At 40.1% G+C, this 12295-nt stretch overlaps 1 long non-coding RNA gene across 1 annotated transcript; it reads left to right on the top strand.

Annotated features, from left to right (window-relative positions):
- Window positions 1–591: 591 nt before the first annotated feature.
- LOC117527025 lies at window positions 592–7466 on the top strand. The gene is made up of 2 exons (XR_004565411.1): window positions 592–2175; window positions 7113–7466. It is a non-coding gene; the product is annotated as an uncharacterized LOC117527025 (long non-coding RNA).
- Window positions 7467–12295: the final 4829 nt, after the last annotated feature.

The raw sequence follows: 12295 nt of genomic DNA on the forward strand, positions 1-12295 counted from the left end.
GAATAAGGCTGTAACATCATAAAATGTGGAAAAATGAAGCACTGTGAATACTTTCCAGATGCACTGTCTGTTCATTAGCTGCAAAGTGTTGATCTCACTCACCTTTTCATCCACAGTAACCGTTGTTCCAGAAGACTACGTCCACCCAGAGCTGAATTTGAAAACTTGGTTCACACGCAGGAAACATTTGGTGCACCTTTGTGCCCATTGTGCCAGATCTTCTCCTACAGTCAAATGTCTGAACAATAGTAAAATGGTAGAATTTCTTATTTGAAATCAGCAACAGCAGGGCACAGTCTATTTGCTGAATCTCAGATGGTTAAGTCAAAGTCAAAGTGTCTTTATTTGTCTCCCTAAGGAGAAATTTTCCTTGGACAGAGTCTGCTACACAACAACACATCCAGTACATAGCACCCATACATTAAAAACAACAACACAGTAAGTCAAAGGATAAAATATAAATACACAACATTATTAACATCTTTGTGCAAATTCCGCAATACATACCCTTAAGCTATCTTCCCTGAACTATCTGCTGATTTATGAGCTTCACTGATAATGCAATAAATGAATATTTATATTGATTATATTTACAAAGAGGAACCCTGTACCTCCTTCCTGAGTTAAGTAAAGTATATTCAGAGTGCAGAACATGAGACTCAGCTGTTAAAATATTAAACCTCTGCTCAGCTCCTGCTGTATGCTGTGGAGCCGCGGCAGAGTCTCTGACTTCTTCCCTGTGAATTCTGGTGCTCCTCAGGGTTGTCTTCTGGCTCCTACTCTGTTCAGTGCTGCCATGGACTGGCTGTGGACAACAATGGCTTTCATGCCTGTGTCACTGAGGAAAGGTTTACTGACCTTTAACTTTGCAGATGATGTTGTGATCTTTGTAGAACTCTTGGACTCCATGATTGCAGCACTTGAGAAGCTGAGTGTCTGTGCTTCTCCACGTACTGTATGGTTGTGAGATTTTGACTCTAACCTGTGACCAAAGGCGATGCTGTCTTTGTTACCAGGTTTGTTTGGAGGATTCTTGGACACTGCTGGAATGACTTTGTGTCAAACAATGTTTACTAAGGGAGACTCAGATGAATATCACTTGCATGGCGAGGGAACATCAGCTACAGCGTTTTGGGCATGTGCGTTTCTCTGGATAGGTGCATTAGTGGTGAGGACCGCAGTGGTTGGAGAAAGCCAAGGACATGCCTACATTTTACCTGGCTGTGGCAGGTAGATGGTTACTTTAGAGAAGTTGAGATGGATCAGTTGTCTGCCTGGGTGATTGCCATCCAGGGCTCAAAGCAGTATTTGTGATGTGCATTCTGCAGTGTTATTGATCAGTGCATACTCCCAGATGTGTGGATAAAACCCATCTATAATGTTTATAGCTCAAAGATCTGGCCATTATTGTTGGGTTTCAGCTGAGTCCATGCAGTTAGAGCAGGTATTGCAACACCACGTGTGTGTTTGCAGTATTACCACGCAGAGAACTGGAAGTTCTGTCAACGTGGTAACGACGGCAGGCTGTCTTATTTTGTAAATGTTGCCTGTTGACACAAAGACAATGCTAATGGTTCTTCTACAGTGAGTCCTGCTTGAACAGTATCATGTTTTTTAAATTATAGTGGAAAAAAAATGCATTTTTATAAATCTAAATTTGATTGTATTGTTATTTTTTGGCAGAACAGATATTTGACTGTAAACTTGTTCAAAGCTTCATTGCTGTGTTGTTTTCACACATGATGAAGTCGTTTGCACAGCAGCACGTTTTCTCGCAGTTGTTAAAGTTTTTAGTTTCAGCTCCCTTCGTGTGGACGTATCCTGGATCTGAGGGTGAAAAAAAAAACAAAACAAAAAAGGGTCACAATTAAGTAAATTTAATGAGTGCCTGAACAAAATCCTGCTTTTACTGTGCTTTGAATATTTTACAACTTCTTGACTGTTTAACAAAGTTTTTTTTTTTTTTTCTCTCCTTTCCCAAAGTGCCACTGTTTTTTTAGCACTTTGTCTTTTCCATGAGGAATGAGGAGCAGGCAGCATGTGGGTGGAGGTCAGATGTGTTCAGATTCTATCCTGTTGACACGACTGACTCACTGCAGGTCTCTGCTTTGGGCTCAGATTTACAGCTGAGGAGAAAAGATGATGAAACATCATCAAATCAAAGCATCAAAAAAGGTCAGATTTATTCAGGACATCAAATAATTTAACGAACAGAAGAGAAACTGTGTTCAGCTGCGTGAAATGAAGGTCCCATATTATTTAGAAGAACTCTGCTCTTCATGAGAATAATGTCACATAGTGGTTTGTGCATTTACATCACAGGAAGTAAGTCTTGGGTTCAGATCCACCAGTGCTCACATCCTTTCTGTGAGGAGGAGTTCACATTTTATCCCCGTGCTGATGTAGATTTCTCACGGGTGCACATTGCTTTTTGTTTGTTTGTTTTTTTCATGTGACTTTTATTGTGACAGTCCACAGCACATCTGTGCAATAATCATGCTGTTTAATCAGCGTTCTGATCTGCCACACCTGCCAGGTGGATGGATGCTCACTAATGTAGACTGTAACCAATTTCTGAACAAAATTTCTTGAGAAATTAGCTTTTTGTGTGCATAGGAGAGAGACATCTAAGATCTTTTACGTAAAGTAGGGTGACCAAACAACATGGCCTGTCCTGGCCATCCTGGGTTGTTTTTTTTAGAAAGTGATGAGAATGTCCTGGTTTTTATTGTTTTTCATTCGGCCATGATATTGCCCGGCATTCGAGTATCTCATTGCCGGGCCGAGTGTCCTGGTTTTTGGTAATCAAAAACAGTCCAGAGTTCCCTTAATCAAAATATGGTCACCCTAACGTAAAGGCATAAAAAAATGGAAGTGAAACATTTCTTCTTTAATTCATTCATTTTGAATGGAGAGCAAACTAGTAGGTCACTCGGAGTACATTAATTTATCAGGTTAATTATTGGTAAGAAGAGGAGAACCACTGGAATTCTGCCTTTTTTCTGCCCTTCAGGTGTTTGTGATGTCATAAAGGATGCTAAAACAATGGATAAAATAAGACCTACTGATGTAGATTTGCATCACCACCAAACTGTAAATTTATTTTCTACACCAAGTTTTGATGAAATTGTCTTTGTTTTTTTTTTGTTTTTGTTTTTTTTAAGAAAACTTGCTTTTATTTAAAAAATTCTGTAATTACTGTTTGTTAGTGGCATTAACAAAATGGGATCAAATACACTGCTGAGTCTTCACAGTCCCTGGAAACCTTTTATTTTATTTTTTCCTTTTTCATAAATGCTCCTTGAACTTTCAGATGAAATCTTGTCCACTACCAAACTCATGGACCACTTTTACTGTAGAGCAGGAAGTGGAGGGTCAAAATAGTATTAATACTTTGCATCTTTAGCGTGATATGCGTACACTTAATAATTTCAAACCAAACTGTAATTGATGAGAAATTAGTAATCCTGCTAACAATTTGACTCATTACTTCTGCCCTGGTGAATATTATCTTTTAGTTTTTCAAGAATTAATATTAAAATCTGTTATAATGTGGGATCTTCATAACGATCACCTTTTAAAGACTTTCAAAGTGCTTGAACACCCACAGCTCAGCCCTGCAGTTCTCACAAAGCCATAATGTCATTTTTAGATGAATTTGTCAATTTGATGATGTAAAAAAAAAAGTTTTTAGTTTTTATATTATTGTTGTTATTATTGCAGTACCTTACAGAGGAACAATAAATAAAAGTGAATGTGACTGAAGTCGATTTACTCTTGTTGTTTTTGTGTTTTTCTGTCCTGTGCCATGTATTTTTCCTGCGTGGTGGTGTTGGAGTCTGGTGGGAAACCTGAAAGCAAGCATCATGTCTTAGTCACATGTTGAGAGTAGAACCACCGTCCTTCTGATCTTTACAGTGGCAGACGGTGGTTTATGAAATCAGAATCAAAAATCAACTTTTTTGGCATTACGGTTACATTTCTTTCTATAATGTCGCATCAGTCATTTTTTATCGACTACAAAACCGCATTTATCTGCACGAAAATAATTCTTCACGTCAGGTTTGTCCTTGTTAGTTAAACGAGAAAAGTTGAAGTTGGTTAACTTTCAGAGCCAGTGCCGGCAGAATTTTCTGTTGACCTTTCTTTGGAAGCAGTGGAACATCCGGTTTACCGTCTGCCGCACACCGCCAACATGTGAACGCAGCGTCACAACAGTGCACAGTGCAGGCTAACACACCGAACGTGCACACGTGGTCATGTGAAGGGATTGTGATCTGTCATCAACCATCTCAGCAGGTTCACGGTGGCGTTCCCCCCACCCGCCCACTCCGCTGCAGCTGAACTCGCTTTAAGGTGTGTTTAGGATGGACTTTGACCTCTCCGCCTCTTTCATCTCCTTGGCAACCGTCCAGAGTTCCCTTAATTTGTATCATTTCAGTGCCCTGTGTTGCAGCAGTTTTGCCTTCTTGGCCCTAATCATAGCGCCTGTTGCCATGGTAAAGTATTTAAATATGCTGCAGATCATCTTCACCTAACAGACCTGCGGTGGCAGCTGTGCGTTTATAAATATCCTTTTGTTCCATCAGGAAAAATGAATTCATTCTCAACCAAAAATGACACTGCTGTCTTTTGAAAATTCAGCCCATGTTTGTTAGTTTGTTTGGAAAATGTTGATGAATTATTAGCTAATTTCACTGAACATTATTTCAAAATTTTCTGCCTTTGCTCTTCAAAATGTAAAGAACCTTTTGTGTGGCTATTCATAAACCTTTTAGTTTTAAACTTTTTGTGTGTGAAACTGAAATCATTTTGTGTAATCCTTCTTAAAAAAGAAAAAAAGTTGATTTCTTTGCGCTAACTTTTTCACAGTATCCATCCCAAAACTTAATTGCAGTTATTCTGAATTAATTTTTCTAAAACATTTCATGAAAATATGTTTATGGATGAAAACCTTTTATCTTGGAATTTTTTATGTGCTTTAATTTTGTCCAGATGCACCTTCAGCTGTAATGCTTGATTTCCACAAAATAATAATATCATGAAATGTTGTGAAACATGTTCATTAGTTCACATAGTCCTACTAAAAATTCTTGTCACCTCAAAATTCAATGATCGAACCCTTTTTACAAAGTCTCCTCCTATTATTATAACCTGCCCAAACCTTTTATCTATTCTAAGCCAGCCAGATGTTTAATCTATAGTTTTATATTGTTCCTTGAAAATTTGTTTCTTTGAAATCTCACAACATAAAATGTTTTAAAATGTCTTGGTGTCTGTCCCTTGATTGGAGTAAATGATTAACTCCCAACATTGCTTTAATAAAAAAAATAAATAAATAAATAAAAAATTAAAAAAAGCATAATTGGTTTTTGAGTAAACATGCCACAGTAACTCCTCCCATTCTTGTAGCTATGTTCTAAATATGATGGTTTATATTACCAACTGGACCGAATAATTTCTTAGCTCCACCAGCTCCATCCACTCTGAAATTTAACTGATATCAAATGATCAATTCAGTAATTTTTGAATAATTCTGGTGGTAACAACGGACGTGGTGTAAAACCAGAACTTCCTTGATCGCGTCCCTCCTCCTCTTCTCTCTTGGTTCTCTGTAAGTCCTCAGGGAGCATCGCCTTTATTTTCGCTTTCACATGTTCCTTAAAGAGATGCGGCTTTGTCTGTTATCTAATCAGCGGAGCTTCCCGGCTCCCAAAAGCTTTAGGTGGGCGTGCACGTGGCATACTGATAAGAGCTGCAACGTGCACGCAGGAAATCAAAACTGCCACGATGACTATCAAGAAGCACATTTTGGCCGCGCACGCATTATGGGGGATTTGATTCAGGTGTATTCATCTGCTAAATAAAAATTTCAGTAGCTCTCCGCTGCTGCAGCCGAAGGACGAGGAGCAATACGTCAAAGTGATACAGACTTATTAAAAGTCATTTATCAGCCGCCTGTAAGGGGGCGGGGCTTGTTTCAGGGCAGTGATGGTCTGGATCCTCGTAAATTCAGGGATGAACGTATTATTTTTAGGTGTCCAAGGATGAAATCCAAGATACTAATTTGTCAATGTGAATTTCATTAAATCATTTTCTGCAGCTTATCTGGGTCCGAGTTGTGGGGGGGACAGCAGACCACGCAGCTCATCCCACACTTCACTGTGTTCCCAAGCCAGATGGGAAATATAAACTCTTCAGCATGTTCTGGATCTTCCCTGGGGTCTGGAAGACCTTCCTAGGGAGACCAGCAGGGGGCATCCTCACCAGATGTCCAAACCACCTCAGCAGACTCCTTTTGATGCAAAGAAGCAGCGGCTCTACTCAGAGTCCCTCCTGCATAGTTGAGCATCTCACCCTGTCCAGGAGTGTAAAACCAGATGCCCAACGGAGAAATCTCATTTATGCAGCTTGTATCCACAACCTTTTTCTTTCAGTCTTTTCCCAAAGTTCGTAGCTGTAGGTGAGGATTACATTTAAACCATTTTTACAATGTTTGACCCCAGTGACCCTGACTTTTGTTAAACCGGTTCTGGGGTCACCCCATGTGCACACAGCAAGCTTGGTGTAAACTGCTCCAAGCACCTCAGAGGATTAAGAAAAATAGAAAATTTGAGAATTGACTGAGAAAATTACAAACATGTATTTAAACTTCTTTTATACGAGTTTTCGACTTTGTTTAAAGTAGACATTTTATTTTCAGGTGGTTTCAAACTAAGCCAGAAAATAGTTTAAATTGAATTTAATTTGATTAAATTGCCAGAGGCGGAAGAACCTAGAAGAACCTTGAACCACTTTGACCCAATTTACCGATTCCTCACAGTCTTCGACTGACGCTAACCTTTAGGGATGTGGTTAGCGTCAATATGATAACAAGAACCACGCTTAGCTTTGAATGATTTTTTTTTTTTTTTTAATATACACATCATTTCATGCCAACATATTGATGTCACAACCACATCTGAAAATCCAGTAATTCCCAGAAAACTTTGATGCAGGTTTAAAGAGGATCTGCTGCTACTTTTGCAAAGTGTGTGACCAAAGAGCTTTTCCCGTTGTTATAAAGTTCCAGCTCTTGGAATGTTTCTGTATTTCATGTTTTTGTGTTTCAGCTGACAGCTGAGGGCTTTTTCCATGGTGGTTTTTGGTGTTCCGAAGAGTTCCTGGAGTAAAAATGGTGTGACAGTACGGCGGAATGTAGAATGGACTGGACGAGGCTGTGAGAGAGGAGGAGGAGGAGGAGGATGGGTTGATGGTCAAGTGCTGGAGACTGAGGGAGGGAGGGATTTAACCAGAGGGGAAAAAAGATGACAGGATGGGGGAGGAGAAGGGAAGACAAAGAGGACAGGGGGAGAAATCTGGGAATTTTATTTTAAGGTTGGATGTAATCTGGCCGCTGCTGGAGTTGGTGAGAGAGGCAGAGACGTTACACGTCACAGAGGTCATCACATCATCTCGCCTGCAGGCCGCAGACTCAGAGAGGAGAGAAGGAGGATGGAGTCCAGAGGAAACGGGAGCTAACGGACACTAGATGTCCTCTCCGGGTCACTGTCACCACGGTGACGCTGCAGCATTGACGGTTCTGTTGACTCACCTCTCGGACTGGACCAGGAGGAGACGAGGCCCTTATGTGGAGCAGTGCTGAGCCAGCATGGTGGAGAGTGGCGCCTCCTTGTGGCCACATCGTGTTACTGCAGCTGGAAGACAAACTGAGAAAACATGAAAATTAAACAAAAAAAAAACATGGTGAGTGGAAATATTGCTGTGCCGTACTTTGTTTATTTGTTGCACTTCTCTGAGTTGCTGGGGTCAATCACCGACAATTGTGTTCATGTAGGCTGACCTCAGAATTGCCCTCCATGGGTTTGTTTGGGCAGAGGTCAAGGTCAATGGGATCAAAGATCAACATTATGATGTTTCACTCTGATGTCCACTAAACCTGACACACACTTCAGTGGGTTCTGGAATTTACCAAAGGTCAAAGGTTAAAATTTAGGTTTTTCACTCCAATTGGCACCAAACCTTCCACATATTTGAAGGTGGGTTCCGAAAAGACTCGGGTGTCATTGAATTTATCAGACGTCAATAATTGGGGTCAGTGTCACTGGGGTCAAAGGTCAAAATCCCACCTTTACTGTCTTCATTCTGACTGGTACAATTAGACTAAACGGCCAGAAGGAACAGCAGGTGATCATGTGACGATCACGTGATTAGCCAATCAAACAAAAGGACATCTACTGTGGAAAAAAATCCTTCATTTTCTTTCAACACACACTCAGCACAGTTATTGCACAGAAACAAAGTCCAGTGATCGTGGAAGAAGGAGACTAATGAGGGAAGCCACCAAGACACAACAAATCTGAAGGGGTTCGAGGCTTCTGTGGCTGTTACTGGAGAAACTGCATCATGCAGCTTTTGTTTGTTGCATCATTTGTTAAAACTGCCTCATGGTGGAGCGGAACAGAGAAGAATTGACAAAAGGCACTTGGGAGCAGGACTTCAAACCAGATTTTAATTTTTTTTATTTTTCCTTCAGTTGCTCCATTCGGAGCAGAATCTGTATTTGAACATTTCCAGTTTTGGTAAATGGATTTTTCCATCTACATCAGAGGGATTAAAGACCTTGCCCAAGGGCCTTTTGTGATTTTCCAGTCAGGCTGGGATTTGAACCGAGGATCTTCTGGTCTCAAGCCCATTGCCTTAACTACTAGACCATCACCTCTCCTTTTTTCAGTTATACCATAAGATTATTGTCCCTGAACCAGGTAGAACCACATGAAATGCTGTCCCAATGTTTTCTGATTTGAGTGTACTTTCAATAAATCCAGTTTGGTTCAGAGGGTTTCTTGCAGTTACTCCTGTTTCTTTGATGTATTTCCCATTTTAAATTTTGCATCTTTTCCATCCATGCTTTTGTCAGTTCACGTCTGGACTATTGTAATGCTCTATACACTGGACTTAGTCAAGCCTCTATCGTCTGCAACTGGTGCAGAATGCGGCTGCTTGCCTCCTCACCAGCACTCGCAAATACGACCGTATCACACCAGTTCTTTACTCCCTCCATTGGCTCCCAGTTCAGTTCCGAATTCAATTTAAACTCTTGTTCACCTTTAGTTCAATCCATGATCTCGCACCGACTTACCTCAGTGACATTTTGACCCCTCACCAGCCCAGCAGAGCCTTGCGCTCTTCAGACCAACACTTGCTGGTGGTTCCAAGGTCGAGGTATAGACAGTGGGGCGATCGTGCCTTTGCCGTGGCAGGTCCGGTCCTAGACTCTGGAACTCTCTTCCTCTGGAGTTACGCTCCATCTCATCCCTGCCCCTGTTCAAAGCCAGGCTGAAAACGCATTTGTTTCAATTGGCCTTTGACACATAGAGCTGTGACTCCCTGGAAATCGACAACTTTAATACAATCCCTGGCAATAATTATGGAATCACCGGCCTCGGAGGATGTTCATTCAGTTGTTTAATTTTGTAGAAAAAAAGCAGATCACAGACATGACACAAAACTAAAGTCATTTCAAATGGCAACTTTCTGGCTTTAAGAAACACTATAAGAAATCAGGAAAAATAATTGTGGCAGTCAGTAACGGTTACTTTTTTAGACCAAGCAGAGGAAAAAATATGGAATCACTCAATTCTGAGGAAACAATTATGGAATCACCCTGTAAATTTTCATCCCCAAAACTAACACCTGCATCAAATCAGATCTGCTCGTTAGTCTGCATCTAAAAAGGAGTGATCACACCTTGGAGAGCTGTTGCACCAAGTGGACTGACATGAATCATGGCTCCAACACGAGAGATGTCAATTGAAACAAAGGAGAGGATTATCAAACTCTTAAAAGAGGGTAAATCATCACGCAATGTTGCAAAAGATGTTTGTTGTTCACAGTCAGCTGTGTCTAAACTCTGGACCAAATACAAACAACATGGGAAGGTTGTTAAAGGCAAACATACTGGTAGACCAAGGAAGCCATCAAAGCGTCAAGACAAAAAACTTAAAGTAATATGTCTCAAAAATCGAAAATGCACAACAAAACAAATGAGGAACAAATTGGAGGAAACTGGAGTCAACGTCTGTGACCGAACTGTAAGAAACCGCCTAAAGGAAATGGGATTTACATACAGAAAAGCTAAACGAAAGCCATCATTAACACCTAAACAGAAAAAACAAGGTTACAATGGGCTAAGGAAAAGCAGTCATGGACTGTGGATGACTGGATGAAAGTCATATTCAGTGATGAATCTCAAATCTGCATTGGGCAAGGTGATGATGCTGGAACTTTTGTTTGGTGCCGTTCCAATGAGATTTATAAAGATGACTGCCTGAAGAGAACATGTAAATTTCCACAGTCATTGATGATATGGGGCTGCATGTCAGGTAAAGGCACTGGGGAGATGGCTGTCATTACATCATCAATAAATGCACAAGTTTACGTTGATATTTTGGACACTTTTCTTATCCCATCAATTGAAAGGATGTTTGGGAATGATGAAATCATTTTTCAAGATGATAATGCATCTTGCCATAGAGCAAAAACTGAAAACATTCCTTGCAAAAAGACACATAGGGTCAATGTCATGGCCTGCAAATAGTCTGGATCTTAATCCAATTGAAAATCTTTGGTGGAAGTTGAAGAAAATGGTCCATGACAAGGCTCCAACCTGCAAAGCTGATCTGGCAACAGCAATCAGAGAAAGTTGGAGCCAGATTGATGAAGAGTACTGTTTGTCACTCATTAAGTCCATGCCTCAGAGACTGCAAGCTGTTATAAAAGCCAGAGGTGGTGCAACAAAATACTAGTGATGTGTTGGAGCGTTGTTTTGTTTTTCATGATTCCATAATTTTTTCCTCAGAATTGTGTGATTCCATATTTTTTTCCCTCTGCTTGGTCTAAAAAAGTAACCGTTACTGACTGCCAGAATATTTTTTCCTGATTTCTTATAGTGTTTCTTAAAACCAGAGAGTTGCCATTTGAAATGACTTTAGTTTTGTGTCATGTCTGTGATCTGCTTTTTTTCTACAAAATTAAACAACTGAATGAACATCCTCCGAGGCCGGTGATTCCATAATTTTTGCCAGGGGTTGTATATTTTAGATGTATATGTTTTACCTTATGGTTGTTTTTAACTGTGTGCGGCACTTTGATCAACTTTGGTTGTTGTAAAGCACTTTAGAAATAAAACTTGATTGATTGATTGTTGTTTTAATTGACAGCTCTGTGGTCGGAGCTTGTTAAGGTCTTGAAGTGCTCTCCTTTAACTCCAGACTCATTTACAGTTTAAAAAAAAAAAAGTCATTATCAGTTTTTTAAAGGTGTGTGTGATGAAGCTGTTCAGTAAGTGAGCAGGTTTGTGTTATAACTGATATATTTCTGACAGAGTATCTAAACTGTGGCAATTCCATAATTTTTTCCACAGAGCTATGTGACAAACACTGACAGTTTTGAATTCTTGTCTCTTCCTCTCTGACTCGTCAGACACGAAGTGAAGAACACAGAGTGTGTGTGGTTTAAGACTCCTTCATGCTTTTTAATAAACACCTTTTGTTGAAAAGGTGCTAATTGGAATGGCAGTCATATGAAAGAAACTGTTGTTTGAAGTAGCTGAAGGCTCTTATTGCCATGGCGACCTGCCACACGTCTTTAATTAACCATGATAATTACAGCTTTTAACTTTGTCACATCAGAATTCAGCACCAATTATTTCTGCTGTAAACTGAAGAAGACCTAAAACTCTGCCGCCTCCTGACCCCAGGACACGCCGGTTCAGAGCTCTAAGTGGAAACATTTATTATTCATATTTAAGACCAAATTAACCTGCGACCTTTTCTGTCCTACAGAAAGCCAGCGGGGCAGAGCCCGATGCCAACCTTCACACTGAGGGGCTGAATTTATTTTTCAGATGCTGGTCTAGAAACAAGACTGCAGCACCGAGGTCCACATCCTTTTAACATTTTAGAATAATTCATGCAAAAATAGAAATTCAGCATTTTTGTTTATTATTTCTCATACACTGAGATCAACTGCAGATGTTCAAGTGGACTTTTATTGTGACCAGTCCAAAGCACGTCTGTGCAATAATCACACTGTTTAATCAGCATCTTACAGGTGACAGAAAGTCTTAGCAAAGTGACATGCTCACAGATTTTAACAAAGAAACCTGATGTGCACGTACAACTCTTAGATGTTTTTTTAATTCAACTTTTGAAGAATGTGAGCAAAACAAAGTGCTGTATTTTGTTGTGTATAGAATGACAAGAACTGTTGGTGAAATTCTATTGTACCTGCA

The sequence above is a fragment of the Thalassophryne amazonica genome, chromosome 15 (genome assembly GCF_902500255.1).
Source record: "Thalassophryne amazonica chromosome 15, fThaAma1.1, whole genome shotgun sequence".
Taxonomy (NCBI): Eukaryota; Metazoa; Chordata; class Actinopteri; order Batrachoidiformes; family Batrachoididae; genus Thalassophryne; species Thalassophryne amazonica.